At 41.5% G+C, this 13,350-nt stretch overlaps 1 protein-coding gene across 8 annotated transcripts in view; it reads right to left on the bottom strand.

Moving 5' to 3' along the window:
* Positions 1-13,350, bottom strand: part of LOC126210040 (YLP motif-containing protein 1-like) — a 392,244-nt gene that overhangs the window by 326,608 nt on the left and 52,286 nt on the right. The window lies entirely within an intron of this gene.

Raw genomic sequence — 13,350 nt, forward strand, 5'->3', positions numbered from 1 at the left:
GCCGTGTAACTCTTGGAGAAACTACAGCAATGGCTACCATAATGTTGTTCCCAGGATTTCATACACTACCTTAAGAGCACACTTCCTCAATGAAGAGCATATAGCATACTTTCAGTACAATGAGGTAGAGTCTTTCAACTGTTCACATCATTTTGAGAAAGTAGCGGAAATACTGAGAGTGAGTGTGGAAATACTGAGAGTGAGTGCAACGTCCTTACTGACGAGATCCTTCTAACTACCCCACCACAAAAGAAATTGTACTGCTTACATTAGTGAGAACTATTTGATACCGTGCACAGGTGTGAAACTGTTTTTAGATTTCAAACTTCATCTTTACATTGTGAGAAGTCCCATCAAAGTCAATAAAGTTTTCTAAAAAGAAAGATGATGAGACTTACCAAACAAAAGCGCTGGCAGGTCGATAGACACACAAACAAACACAAATATACACACAAAATTCAAGCTTTCGCAACAAACTGTTGCCTCATCAGGAAAGAGGGAAGGAGAGGGAAAGACGAAAGGATGTGGGTTTTAAGGGAGAGGGTAAGGAGTCATTCCAATCCCGGGAGCGGAAAGACTTACCTTAGGGGGAAAAAAGGACAGGTATACACTCGCACACACACACGTATCCATCCACACATACAGACACAAGCAGACATATATTTTTCCACGTGGAATGTTTCCCTCTGTTATATTCAATAAAGTTTTCTGTAGTCAACCAGCAGCTGCTTCATATGTGTTATTGGACTCCGCCTGGCGTTTCGTCTATCACTGCTGGAGACACCACCAGAGACTTTAACAATTCACAAAGCAGTTACAAGCTCAGCAATTTGAACTCTCTATACGTATCCACACATCACACGCTGCTACCAAAGACTGTAGAATCGCACTTATGTATGCTAAGAAGCTTGGTGCGGGGAAGAGCTGACTGTTTTATTTAGTGCTCAGGCCCACAACTTGGCTAATTTCAGTTGTACTTCTGTTCTGTTGAAAGTGTTTTCATGCTTTTGTATTTCTATGGCCTATTTGCACCTCCTAATGTAACGATTACATAGGCCAATGAAAAAAAAATTTTTTTTTAAACTTATTTTTACTTTGAGAGCTGATCTTCATAGATTTTATGAGCTGAATCCAAATCTTGCCTTAGTTTTCTTTTTATATCACCTATAGTTTTTGGAGCAATGTGCTTTTTATTATATAGTATAAACATCCTACGCTATACAGTGAACGGGGAAATTAATGAAATGCTTTGTTACAACATAAGCATGGTTTGTATTTACAGTAAGCTACTTAAAACAAAGACGTGTGTTAATAGAGGTTTCACTTGTCAGCTGGAATTGGTTTGTATTTTCTTTCTCTTTTTTCTTTGAAGCTTCTTGTGTAGCTTCTTCTACAATGAGTTGCTTGTTGAACTTCGCAGTGAAGTGACCAACAGTAGTCCCCCTTCATGTTGGTGTTCCAGTGGCCTTGGTAGTGTTTTTCCATCACTTTAATGTCCTGGTGAAAGCGCTCTCCTTGCTCCTCACTAACATCTCCCATACTGTCTGGGAAGTAATCAAGTTGACTGTTCAAAAAGTGAACTTTCAGGTTCATCAAATAACCTCAAGTTTTAAACTTCTTTAACATTGTAGCTACAATAGAAACATATTCTGGGTATTTTTCATGTCTTAGGACTTTGTAACGACTTGCTTGCGAAAGGAGTTTGACTCAGTTCCGCACTGTTGCTTGCTCAAAAAAGTGCGCACTTATGGTGTATCAGATGACATATGTGGTTCGATAGACAGTTTCCTAACAGACAGAGAGCAGTATGAATGGGGCAACTTTGACAGAAACAAGCGTAACTTCAGGTGTGCCCCAGGGCAGTGTAATAGGTCCACTGCTTAAACAATGAGGATTTGCAGAAAATAAATGTGTGGTGTAATGAGTGGCACATATCACACAATATTAGTAAGTGTAACCTACTGTGTATAACAAGGCGAAAGTCCCCATTAATGTACAAGTACAAAATAAATTCCCAGTCTTTGGAAGCGGTAACATCCATCAAGTATCTGGGTGTGACTATTCGAAATTCTCAAATCTGCGTCCAGTCTTATCAGATTACCCAAGTAACGGGCAAGGCGAACTCTAGATTGTGGTTTACTGGTAGGATCCTGAAGCAATGCAGTCCTTCAACAAAGGAAATTGCTTACAATATGTTAATTCATCCAGCCTTAGAGTACTGTTCGTCTGTATGGGATCCTTACCAGTTGGGTCCAATTCAAGAGATTGAGAAGGTCCAAAGAAGAGTGGCAAGATTCATAACTGGTACATCTAGCCATCACGAGAGCATTACAAATCTCACAGAAAATATGAAGTGGGACACACTTGCAGACAGATGATGCGCTAAACGGAAGGGGCTGCTCACTAAATTCTGAAATCTGATCTTCGCCAAGGATGTAGAGCAGGGGCGGGCAGGAATCCTGTACGTGTGCAGTGCACTTGCACGCGTGCAGTTAACAGGTGTTCCGCGTGCACACAGGGGCAAGCTGGCCACCCGCTTCTCTCCCCTCCCCACCATAACGTCTCTCCGCTCCTTCCTCTGTAATACGTTTTGTTTCCTAGCTTGTTTTATCGAATGAAAGAATAAGGTAAGTAGGAGTTCTTGAAAGAAATCATAGTTTGAAAGAGTACCTATTACCTATGATACGTTTTATTCAATTATCACAGGTGGAGTTTACAATACGTTTAATGTCTGGAACAAATTTTCTACATACAGGCAAACGAAAACAGTTACATAAATTTTCATCAGTGATGTTTGCTCTTAACCGAGACTTATTAATTTTCATAACAGAAAAAATCTCTCACAAACGTATGTCGAGCCAAACACTGACATTATTTTCGCGGCTTCATGATGGAGACCAGGAACTCTTGCTGTGGAAAGTCGTCATAAAAGTCTATTACACGTCTTGCCAAAAGGAACTTGTCTCTCAGACGAGAATTACACTGTAGATCTATTAATTCCATTTGCAAATTGGGATGAATATCATCTACAGAAACAGCAAATGGTCTCGAGAACCATTCAAATGCTTGGGTTAAATATGATATATTCCCAAATCGCTTGAGAAATTCCTGTTTTATTGCGCTAAGTACGGAAACATATTCTTTGCAATTCTGTTCTCGCACAGTTGACAGAGTAGGGAAATGGACTGTGTTCCCTGACGAGAGCTGTCTTTCCCACAGCTCAAGATTGCTAGTGAAAGCTTTCACCTTTTCAGCCATTTTACAAATTAGCTGATTTTCTCCTTGTAAACTTGTGTTCAATGCATTCATGTGTCCGGTAATGTCCACTAAAAATGCGAAGGCGGCAACCCACTCTGGATCTTCTAACTTGGGGTCGTACCTTCCTTTGTACTTTAAAAACTGATTTACTGGTATTCTCAGCTCAAAAAATCTTTTGACTATATTACCACGGCTAAGCCAGCGGACATCACTGTGGTATGGTATGTCACCGTACTCTTCCCCAATTTCGAGTGACGTCCCCCAGTTTTGCTGCTTTTGCACAGAGTACTTCTTGGTGCAAAATACAGTGGATGCTGTACAATGATTCTTCTGCACGCTGGAGATTTTTTCTTAGTAATCCAACAAACCCCATTTGTTCCCATTTCATTGCAGGTGCTCCGTCTGTTGTCACTGACACCAAACGTTGCCAGTTTAAGCCAGCTGAATCGACAGCTTCATCAACGGCTTTTAGGATGTCAGCGCCGGTGGTCGTGCTTTTTAAAGATATCATATCTAAAAAATCCTCTGTTATGTGCAGAGCAGTGTCCACGCCGCGGACATAAATCACAAATTGCGCAGTGTCTGAAATATCTGTGGACTCATCAAGTGAGATGGAAAATGCAATAAACTCCTGCACTGCATTCCTTAATTGATGTTATACATCACCTGCCATGGCACTTATACGATGACTTCAGTCCGCCGAGAAAGAGTGATAGCTCGAAACTGATTTACAGTCAGTGGGCAAAGTAAATCAGCAGCGTCATTGATGCACTCCTTTATAAACTCACCTTCAACAAATGGTTTTCCAGCTCTCGCTATATTAAGCGCAATCTTATAACTTGCATGTACCGCTGGGCTATCATTGTTGTCGTCCTGAAAAACTGAAAACAGTGCTCCATAAAATGTAAAAACAGTTAGATGAGAGACATGACGAAAGAAAGTCACAGATCTCTCGTGACAACAGCAACTTACGTCAGATTCATCTAGTATCGTCAGATCGCTCTTCTTAAGTTCAGTCAATTTCCCCACCCGCTCAGAGTCCGACAATAAATTGTAATCGTCCTTGTGAAATCCATTATAATGACATTCAATACTAAACTTCCGCTGACCAGCGAGAATACTGCCACATATTAAACATTTCGAATTTTCACGTTTTTGTACAAAGAAAAATTGATTCTCCCATTCCTTTTTAAAAGATAGCAAATCTCCACTTCTCCGTTTCCTTGATTCACTCTGCATTTTCCGGTACTTCAAATAGAATGTTCACTACGTAGTGGTCGCTTTGCATCAACTTCCGCAGCTTAACCTGGTACTACACTGCCGGAACCTGCCGGCTGTCGCCACTGCCCCATTCGACGATTGCATGCGAGCAGCACACGTGCAGCGCTGTGGGCTCATGAGCCGCGTGCAACGTTTGCCCGCCCCTGATGTAGAGCATACATTACCACCAACTTCCAAATTGCACAATGATAACCAATCAAAGATAAGGGAAATTAGAGCTCGTACGGAGGCATTCAGACAGTCTTTTTTCCCCTCGCGCGATCCACCAGTGGAACAGAGGGGGGTTGGGGTTGGGGTGGGGAATATGACTGTGGCGCAAATTGTGCCCTCCACCACACACTGCTTGGTGACTAGCGCAGTATATATGTAGATGTAGATACCCATGCTTCTTTCTCATTTCAGATCATTGTGGATTCAAAGTTAACATCAAACATCAAATTTCTAATGTCAGGTCCGACAAAGAAGTCTTCTTTTAGCTTAACTTCTGAGAGGTGTGGAAATTTTTGGCAGAGATACTTAAAACATGGTTCATCTTTAGGCAAAGTCTTTACAAACTGTTTCATTAGGCCCAAATTTGTATGTAGAGGTGGTAGGAGTGCGTTTTTTGGATCTACAAGGTTTTTTCATAGAATGTTCTTCTCACCAGGTTTTAAAGACTCCCTCACAGGCCAGTTCTTTCTGCACCAGTGTTGGTCCCTAGCCCTTACTGTCCCATTCACACAAGAAACATGGAAATTTGGTAAAGCCAACTTGCTGACCTAGGAGCATGCATGTTACTTTTAGATCGCCACATATCATCCAACCATGAGCAAAACAGCCTATTTTATTTAGCGCTGTTTCAAAGTTTCCATAGCTTTCTTTCATATGTACAGAATGTCCAACAGGTATAGATGCATACATGTTACCATTGTGTAATAAAACTGCCTTTAAACTGGTTTTGGTTGAATCAATAAACAGCCTCCCGTCTTCCTTTCTGTATTCAATACCAAACCCCATTCATCAGACTTTGGAATGTCCGAGCAGTATACTAAATCACCTTCTTGTTGAAAAAACTTGGAAAATTGCTGCTGTCTTTCTATACATGTATATGCTGGTTCCAACTGCCAATAAGTTATTTTCTTTCAATCTAGAGCCAAGCAATTCAGCTTTTTCTTTCATTAAGCCAAGATCACTAGCCAAATCATTAAGCTTGGTCTGAGTAAATAATTTGGGCTCTAGACTTTCTGTGTTACAATGGAATTCATCATCATCTTGTTCATGTAAATCACACTGTACATCAGAAAATACTTCTGTTGGAATAGAATTTAAATCATCTGGTGCTTCAGGAACCGGCAAATCTGCACCATGCCCTACTGGTCAGATGGCGGTTGGAAGGTTAGCGTAGCTTATTAACTTCTTGTTTTTCGAATTATGACAAAATAATATCAACACTGCAAAAGTAGCAAACGTCAGAATGATTTCTTGGCTCCCCCCATATCATACGAACAGCAAATCTAAAGGCTTTTTTTTCTCCTTTTTGGACCATTCTCTCAGATCTTCAACACAGCGACCAAGATTTATCTTGTTCACCAACTTTAGATCCAATGTATGACAGATAAACCTTTTTCACAAAGTCTGTAATGTTTCTTTGGTATTTTTTAATCACAAATTCACCATGAATATAACAAAAACTGTCAACAGAGTTTTTAAAACCATGATTAGACATTTTACTGAGCACATGTACAGGCAATGGAAAAGTAAGGTTACGTTGACAGTAAACAAAACACCATCTGTTAACCCAAAAATAGGATCGACCTTTTTTTGCCAGCAAATGATTTTCAGCAGTGCTACTGTCATCATCTACATTCATTACACCTCCTTTTAAAATTATTTTAACTCTATAAAAGCTGTTAAATTCGCCTAATTTAATAAACTTAACAGTAAAATGTGAAGAAATGGTGGGTGACACAGTTTTTAAAGTATCATATTTGGATTTCCCACACTAAAAAACGTAAGAATAAGGTATTTTCAGCAAAAAAAAAAAAAAAAAAAAAAAAAAAAAAATAATTTCCATCGTTTGCCTGCGTTATTAATCATGCTGAAACCACAGTGTCTGAGAAATGAATTTTTGGTTTCCTGGTCCTAGTGCATGGTCACATACTGCCGATTTATACATCTTGCCCTGGCAACAACTATTCGTGTTCCTTACAGCGAATGTTAATGCTTCTTTTTCTATTTCCTCCATACACTTGACTGCAAGTGCATGGGACTTTATATACTCCTGCTATGGCAAGTGGAGAGGGGTCCTTTGCAGAGTTCAAACATTCGCACACCTTTCCTATTGTTTAAACACTGTATCAATACCATGTTTTCTGAGTATTTTGCTGATGCGATCAGTGTCAGTTTTTACAAATGGGAGGAAAACTTTCCCTTTAAGTAGTCAGCATTCTTAGCTGCAACAGACAGAAGACGTGCTTTGTTGGTGCTGCACATTTCAGCGATTTTGATCGAATAAACTCAATGTTGCAGTGCTCTTCTTTGGCACGCCAGTGTAGAAGTGTGCACAGAATCAGCTAAATGAATAATTCATGCAATTCACATGTTTATTTACATATAAAAGCCAGCTTAGGAATTTCTCTCGTGTAAGACTGGGTGTAGAAGATCGTGAGCCAATTTAAAGTTCTAGATTTCCTGATTTTGCGTCACTTCAGCGTAATCTTTCAATTATTGTATCAACACCCATTTGTATTGTGGTATATTCTGAAATTTTAAATATTCACAAGTGCCACGATAAACTCTTACTCAAATCTAAGCTTAAACTAAATTGTACTCTTAAAATTTTTGAGAACAGTTGCCCTATCTTTGTTCAAAGCAATTGTTCTCCAATTTCATTGTACAGTTGCATGAAAAACCAGTTAGTTGGAGAATTTTTGGACACTTATAAAACTATGTTTTAATACATTATCAATATTAGTGTTTTGGATACGTATTTTATTTCATAGCAATCAACGTTTGTGGTTCACAGTTCAGCCAAAGAAAACGTCATCCCTGAATTTTATCGTATATCAATGCAAATAAAAGTGTGTTTTTGAGGATTTTCGGAAGCTACTATTGTCCTTTGCATAATCTATGAGCAATTTGTAGCAAATCGGCATTTGTGATTTTGTTATTGTAGCAGATTTTCTAACTAACATGTTGTGTTGCATCTAATCTTCCCTTAAAGAGTAGCCGTACATATAATCTGCATTTATCGTAAATTAACTGTTTTTGAGCCTGCTAACAACTATAATTAACATCAAAACATTTTAGGAAACTAGTATTGTTTACCACAGTTTTGTTTCAGTAACAGAAATCTCGTTTTGTGTATCTGCTTCAATTCTTATATGGAATTAGCAACTTTTTAACTGAACAGATCAAAAGATTAAAGTTATTTTTTCAATGCCTTGTAATACATTACACCAGATAAAATGCAGCCCCATCGTGAATGCTGTTCTCAAACACGGGATGAGTTGGTTGACATTCTTAGGCAGCTGAAAATCGGCCGGACTACTTGGCAACTGCTGCAAATCGGTGTGTTTGGAAGAGCTCCCAAGAGCCATGCACTTGTGATACCTGTACTGGTGGTACCTCAAGTACTACCCTCTCCTGTGGACCCTGTCTCCTCTGCTAAAAGTACAAGATCTGTCATTACCTGTCCTTGACTGTGAGTGACGTGTCAAAGGTAGATCAAGGTGTGCTGCACAGGCAGGATGGGGGACCAGGGAGGATTCACAGTGTTGTGCCGGTTCCCCTAGCCAACAAGTTCGGGATGCTGTCTTTCACTGAAACTGAAACTGCGCCAGTGGGACTAACTTTAACTGTTTTGGGGAAACATGTTTTGTCCAGTGTCAGGAGGAGGCAAATGCAAAAGGGTTAACTGCCAGCAGTTCAAACTTGTGGCAAATCTTGGTATCTCTTAGGCAAATGGCAGCAAGGGACAGTGTGTATGCCTAGGGGCCTCATTCAACATGTTTGAAGAGACTATTCCGGCAGCCATTGACGAAACAGTGTCCAACAAACTGCAGATTGTGGCACACATTGGAACAAATGATGCCTGTCATCTGGCCTCCGAGGTCATTCTTGGGTCATTCCAGCAATTAGCAAAGAATACCAGCCTTGCACATGGAGTTTCAACAAAGCTCACAATTTGCAGCACTGTGCCCAGAACTGACCATGGCACTTTGGTTCTGAGTGAATGGAAGGACGAACCAGAGACTTCAAAGATTGTGTGACAAGCTAAACTGCGACTTCCTGGACTTGCGCTACAGCATTGAGAATAGTAGGGTCCCCCTAGATAGGTCAGGTGTGCCCTACAGATCAGAGGCTGCTACTCACATGGCTGACTGTGTGTCGGATGCACAAATTTTTAGATTAGTCGACTCTCCATACAATCCAGATAATGATAGCTGTAGGAAACCCAGAAGTATCAGTTTAAGATCGAAAGAAATAAAAAATACCTCTCACAGGTGAGAGTATTAAAATCCTTATGGTAAACTGCAAAGCATTCACAACAAAGCGTTACAGTTTGAAACACTCATGAAAAGCAGCGAAGCTTACATAATGCTAGGTACAGAAAGCTAGTTGAACACGAAATTGACAGCAGTGAGATTTTGGGGGAAAATCTAAGAGTATATCAAAAATATAGGCAAATGGGAAATGGATGTGCTGTATTTGTCGCAGTAGACAACAAACTCAAATCCACCGAGATAGAAACTGAAGCTGCAGGTGAGATTGTTTGGATAAGACTTGGTATCAGGGGTGAGAAAAGTGATAATTTGATCCTTCTATTGCCCACCAGACTCATCTCCTGATATCACCGAAAACTTTAGAGAAAACCTCAGTTCACTTGTATGTAAGTTTACCAGCCATACTGTAATCATCGGTGGAGACTTTAATGATCAAACAATTAATTGGGAAAATTACAGTTTTGTCAGTGGTGGGCGTGATAAGACATTCCACTCGTGATGGATATATACTGGATCTAATGGCAACAAACAGACCCGACCTCTTTGGGATGTCCACATCAAAACTGGAATCAGTGACCATGCCACAGTTGTGGCAACAATGATTACCAAAGGACAACTAAAACAAGAAGAAAGATATACACGTTCAGTAAACTAGATAAAAAATCAGTAGTGTCATATCACAATAGGGAACTTCAAACTTTCTGCAAAGGGCAGGAGAATGTAGATGAACTCTGGCTCGAGACTAAAAGAGCAGTTGACCAAGCACCAGATAGATATATATCCAGTAAAACAGTTCATAATGGGAGAGAACCTCCATGGTATACAGTCACCGTAAGAAAACTTCTAAAGAAACAGAGATTACTTTGTAACAGGTGTAAAACAAAGCACAGTGCTATAGATAGAGAGATGTTAAGTGAAACGCGGTTGGTTGTCAAGAGAGCAATACCTGATGCCTTCAATGAATAATGTAGCAGAATACTGTCAAGTAATCTTCCACAAAACAGACAGAAATTCTGGTTGTATGTTAAGACTGTTAGTGGCACTAAAGTTGGTGTCCAGTCCCTATGAAAGAGACAGAGTCCCTACTGAAAGAGACAGGAATTGATACTGCGGGTAGCAAAGCAAAAGGTGAAATGCTTAACTTCATTTTCAAATGTTCCTTTAAAAAGGATCCGCATACCACTGAAAAATGAATTAAAGAAGTGTCAGTGGTGTTGAGAAACAGCTGAAATCATTAAAATTAAACCAAACTCCAAACCCCAAAGGAATCCCTGTCAGTTTCTATACGGAATTTTCAACAGAGTTTGCCCCTCTTCTATCACAGATCCTTTGAACAATAAATCATGCCCAATTCTTGGAAAAAGGCATAGGTCACACCCATCTACAAGAAGTGTAGTAGGAGTGATCCATGAAGCTACCATCCAATATCGTTGACATCAATTTGTTGTAGAATCTTAGCACATGTTCTGAACTCTCACATAATGAGGTATCTTGAACAGAATGGCCACCTCAACGCCAACAAGCATGGATTTCGAAAACATCAATTATGTGAAACCCAACTCGCACTTTTTACACATGACACACTAAAAGCTTTGGATGAAGGCAGTCAGGTAGATGCTGTATTTCTTCATTTCCGAAAAGCATTTGACTCAGGTGTACTGTCATATGGGACATCAAGTGAAATTAGTGACTGGATTGAGGACTTTTGGTAGGGAAGAGTCTCATCATCACATGTAGAAGTAACTTCGGGTGTGCTCCAGGGAAATGTGTTGGGAACCTTGCTATTCATATTGTATATTAATCACCTTCCTGGGCAAGTAGCAGCATTACTGCATTTACTAGGCAATCCTGTATTTTAATAACCGTTTAAATTTTGTGTCGATTTGTTTGCGCTCTCTGTAGATTAGTTCAGACGTTCTTTGCACAACAGTTTTTAGCATGGATAGGGACTGCAACTGCTGTGTTCGGATGCAGGCTGAGTTGGTATCCTTTCGCTCCCAGCTTCAGGCAGTGTTGGCTTCGGTCACACAGCTTGCGGCTGTTGCCAATGGGCATCACTGTGGGGGTCCGGATGGGGGTTTGTCGGGGACGGCCAGCTCGTCCCACGCATCCCCCGATCGGATTACGACTGTGGTTGCCCGGGATACTGGCCGCATTGAGGCTGATCCCTCACCTGTGGTAGAGTGGGAGGTCGTCTCAAGGTGTGGCAGGGGGCGAAAGACGAAGGAGGGCTGAACGGAAGGCCTCTCCAGTTTGTCTGTCGAACCGGTTTCAGGCTCTGTCTCAGGCTGATACTTATCTTCGGCCTGACATGGCTGCTTGTCCTGTTCCAGAGGTTGCCCCTCAGTCTGCAAGATCCAGGCGGTCGCAGAGGGTGGGCTTACTGGTAGTTGGGAGCTCCAACGTCAGGCGCGTAATGGGGCCCCTTAGGGATATGGCAGCAAGAGAGGGGAAGAAAACCAATGTGCACTCCGTGTGCATACCGGGGGGAGTCATTCCAGATGTGGAAAGGGTCCTTCCGGATGCCATGAAGGGTACAGGGTGCACCCATCTGCAGGTGGTCGCTCATGTCGGCACCAATGATGTGTGTCGTTATGGATCGGAGGAAATCCTCTCTGGCTTCCGGTGGCTATCTGATTTGGTGAAGACTGCCAGTCTCGCTAGCAGGATGAAAGCAGAGCTCACCATCTGCAGCATCGTCGACACGACTGACTGCGGACCTTTGGTACAGAGCTGAGTGGAGGGTCTGAATCAGAGGCTGAGACGGTTCTGCGACTCTGTGGGCTGCAGATTCCTCGACTTGTGCCATAGGGTGGTGGGGTTTCGGGTTCCGCTGGATAGGTCAGGAGTCCACTACACGCAACAATCGGCTACACGGGTAGCAGGGGTTGTGTGGCGTGGGCTGGGCGGTTTTTTAGGTTAGATGGCCTTGGGCAAGTACAGAAAGGGCAACAGCCTCAACGGGTGCAAGTCAGGAAATGCGTGGACCAAGCAGCAATCGGTATTGTAATTGTAAACTGTCGAAGCTGCGTTGGTAAAGTACCGGAACTTCAAGCGCTGATAGAAAGCACCGAAGCTGAAATCGTTATAGGTACAGAAAGCTGGCTGAAGCCAGAGATAAATTCTGCCGAAATTTTTACAAAGGTACAGATGGTGTTTAGAAAGGATAGATTGCATGCAACCGGTGGTGGAGTGTTTGTCGCTGTTAATAGTAGTTTATCCTGTAGTGAAGCAGAAGTAGATAGTTCCTGTGAATTATTATGGGTGGAGGTTACACTCAACAACCGAGCTAGGTTAATAATTGGCTCCTTTTACCGACCTCCCGACTCAGCAGCATTAGTGGCAGAACAACTGAGAGAAAATTTGGAATACATTTCACATAAATTTTCTCAGCATGTCTTAGGTGGAGATTTCAATTTGCCAAATATAGACTGGGACACTCAGATGTTTAGGACGGGTGGTAGGGACAGAGCATCGAGTGACATTATACTGAGTGCACTATACGAAAATTACCTCGAGCAATTAAACAGAGAACCGACTCGTGGAGATAACATCTTGGACATACTGAAAACAAACAGACCCGAACTTTTCGACTCTGTATGTGCAGAACAGGGAATCAGTGATCATAAGGCCGTTGCAGCATCCCTGAATATGGAAGTTAATAGGAATATAAAAAAAGGGAGGAAGGTCTATCTGTTTAGCAAGAGTAATAGAAGGCAGATTTCAGACTACCTAACAGATCAAAACGAAAATTTCTGTTCCGACGCTGACAATGTTGAGTGTTTATGGAAAAAGTTCAAGGCAATCGTAAAATGCGTTTTAGACAGGTATGTGCCGAGTAAAACTGTGAGGGACGGGAAAAACCCACCGTGGTACAACAACAAAGTTAGGAAACTACTGCGAAAGCAAAGAGAGCTTCACTCCAAGTTTAAACACAGCCAAAACCTCTCAGACAAACAGAAGCTAAACGATGTCAAAGTTAGCGTAAGGAGGGCTATGCGTGAAGCGTTCAGTGAATTCGGAAGTAAAATTCTATGTACCTACTTGACAGAAAATCCTAGGAAGTTCTGGTCTTACGTTAAATCAGTAAGTGGCTCGAAACAGCATATCCAGACACTCCGGGATGATGATGGCATTGAAACAAAGGATGACACGCGTAAAGCTGAAATACTAAACACCTTTTTCCAAAGCTGTTTCACAGAGGAACACCGCACTGCAGTTCCTTCTCTAAATCCTCGCACAAACGAAAAAATGGCTGACATCGAAATAAGTGTCCAAGGAATAGAAAAGCAACTGGAATCACTCAACAGAGGAAAGTCCACTGGAC

Source organism: Schistocerca nitens, chromosome 10, assembly GCF_023898315.1.
Source record: "Schistocerca nitens isolate TAMUIC-IGC-003100 chromosome 10, iqSchNite1.1, whole genome shotgun sequence".
In the NCBI taxonomy this organism is placed as follows: Eukaryota; Metazoa; Arthropoda; class Insecta; order Orthoptera; family Acrididae; genus Schistocerca; species Schistocerca nitens.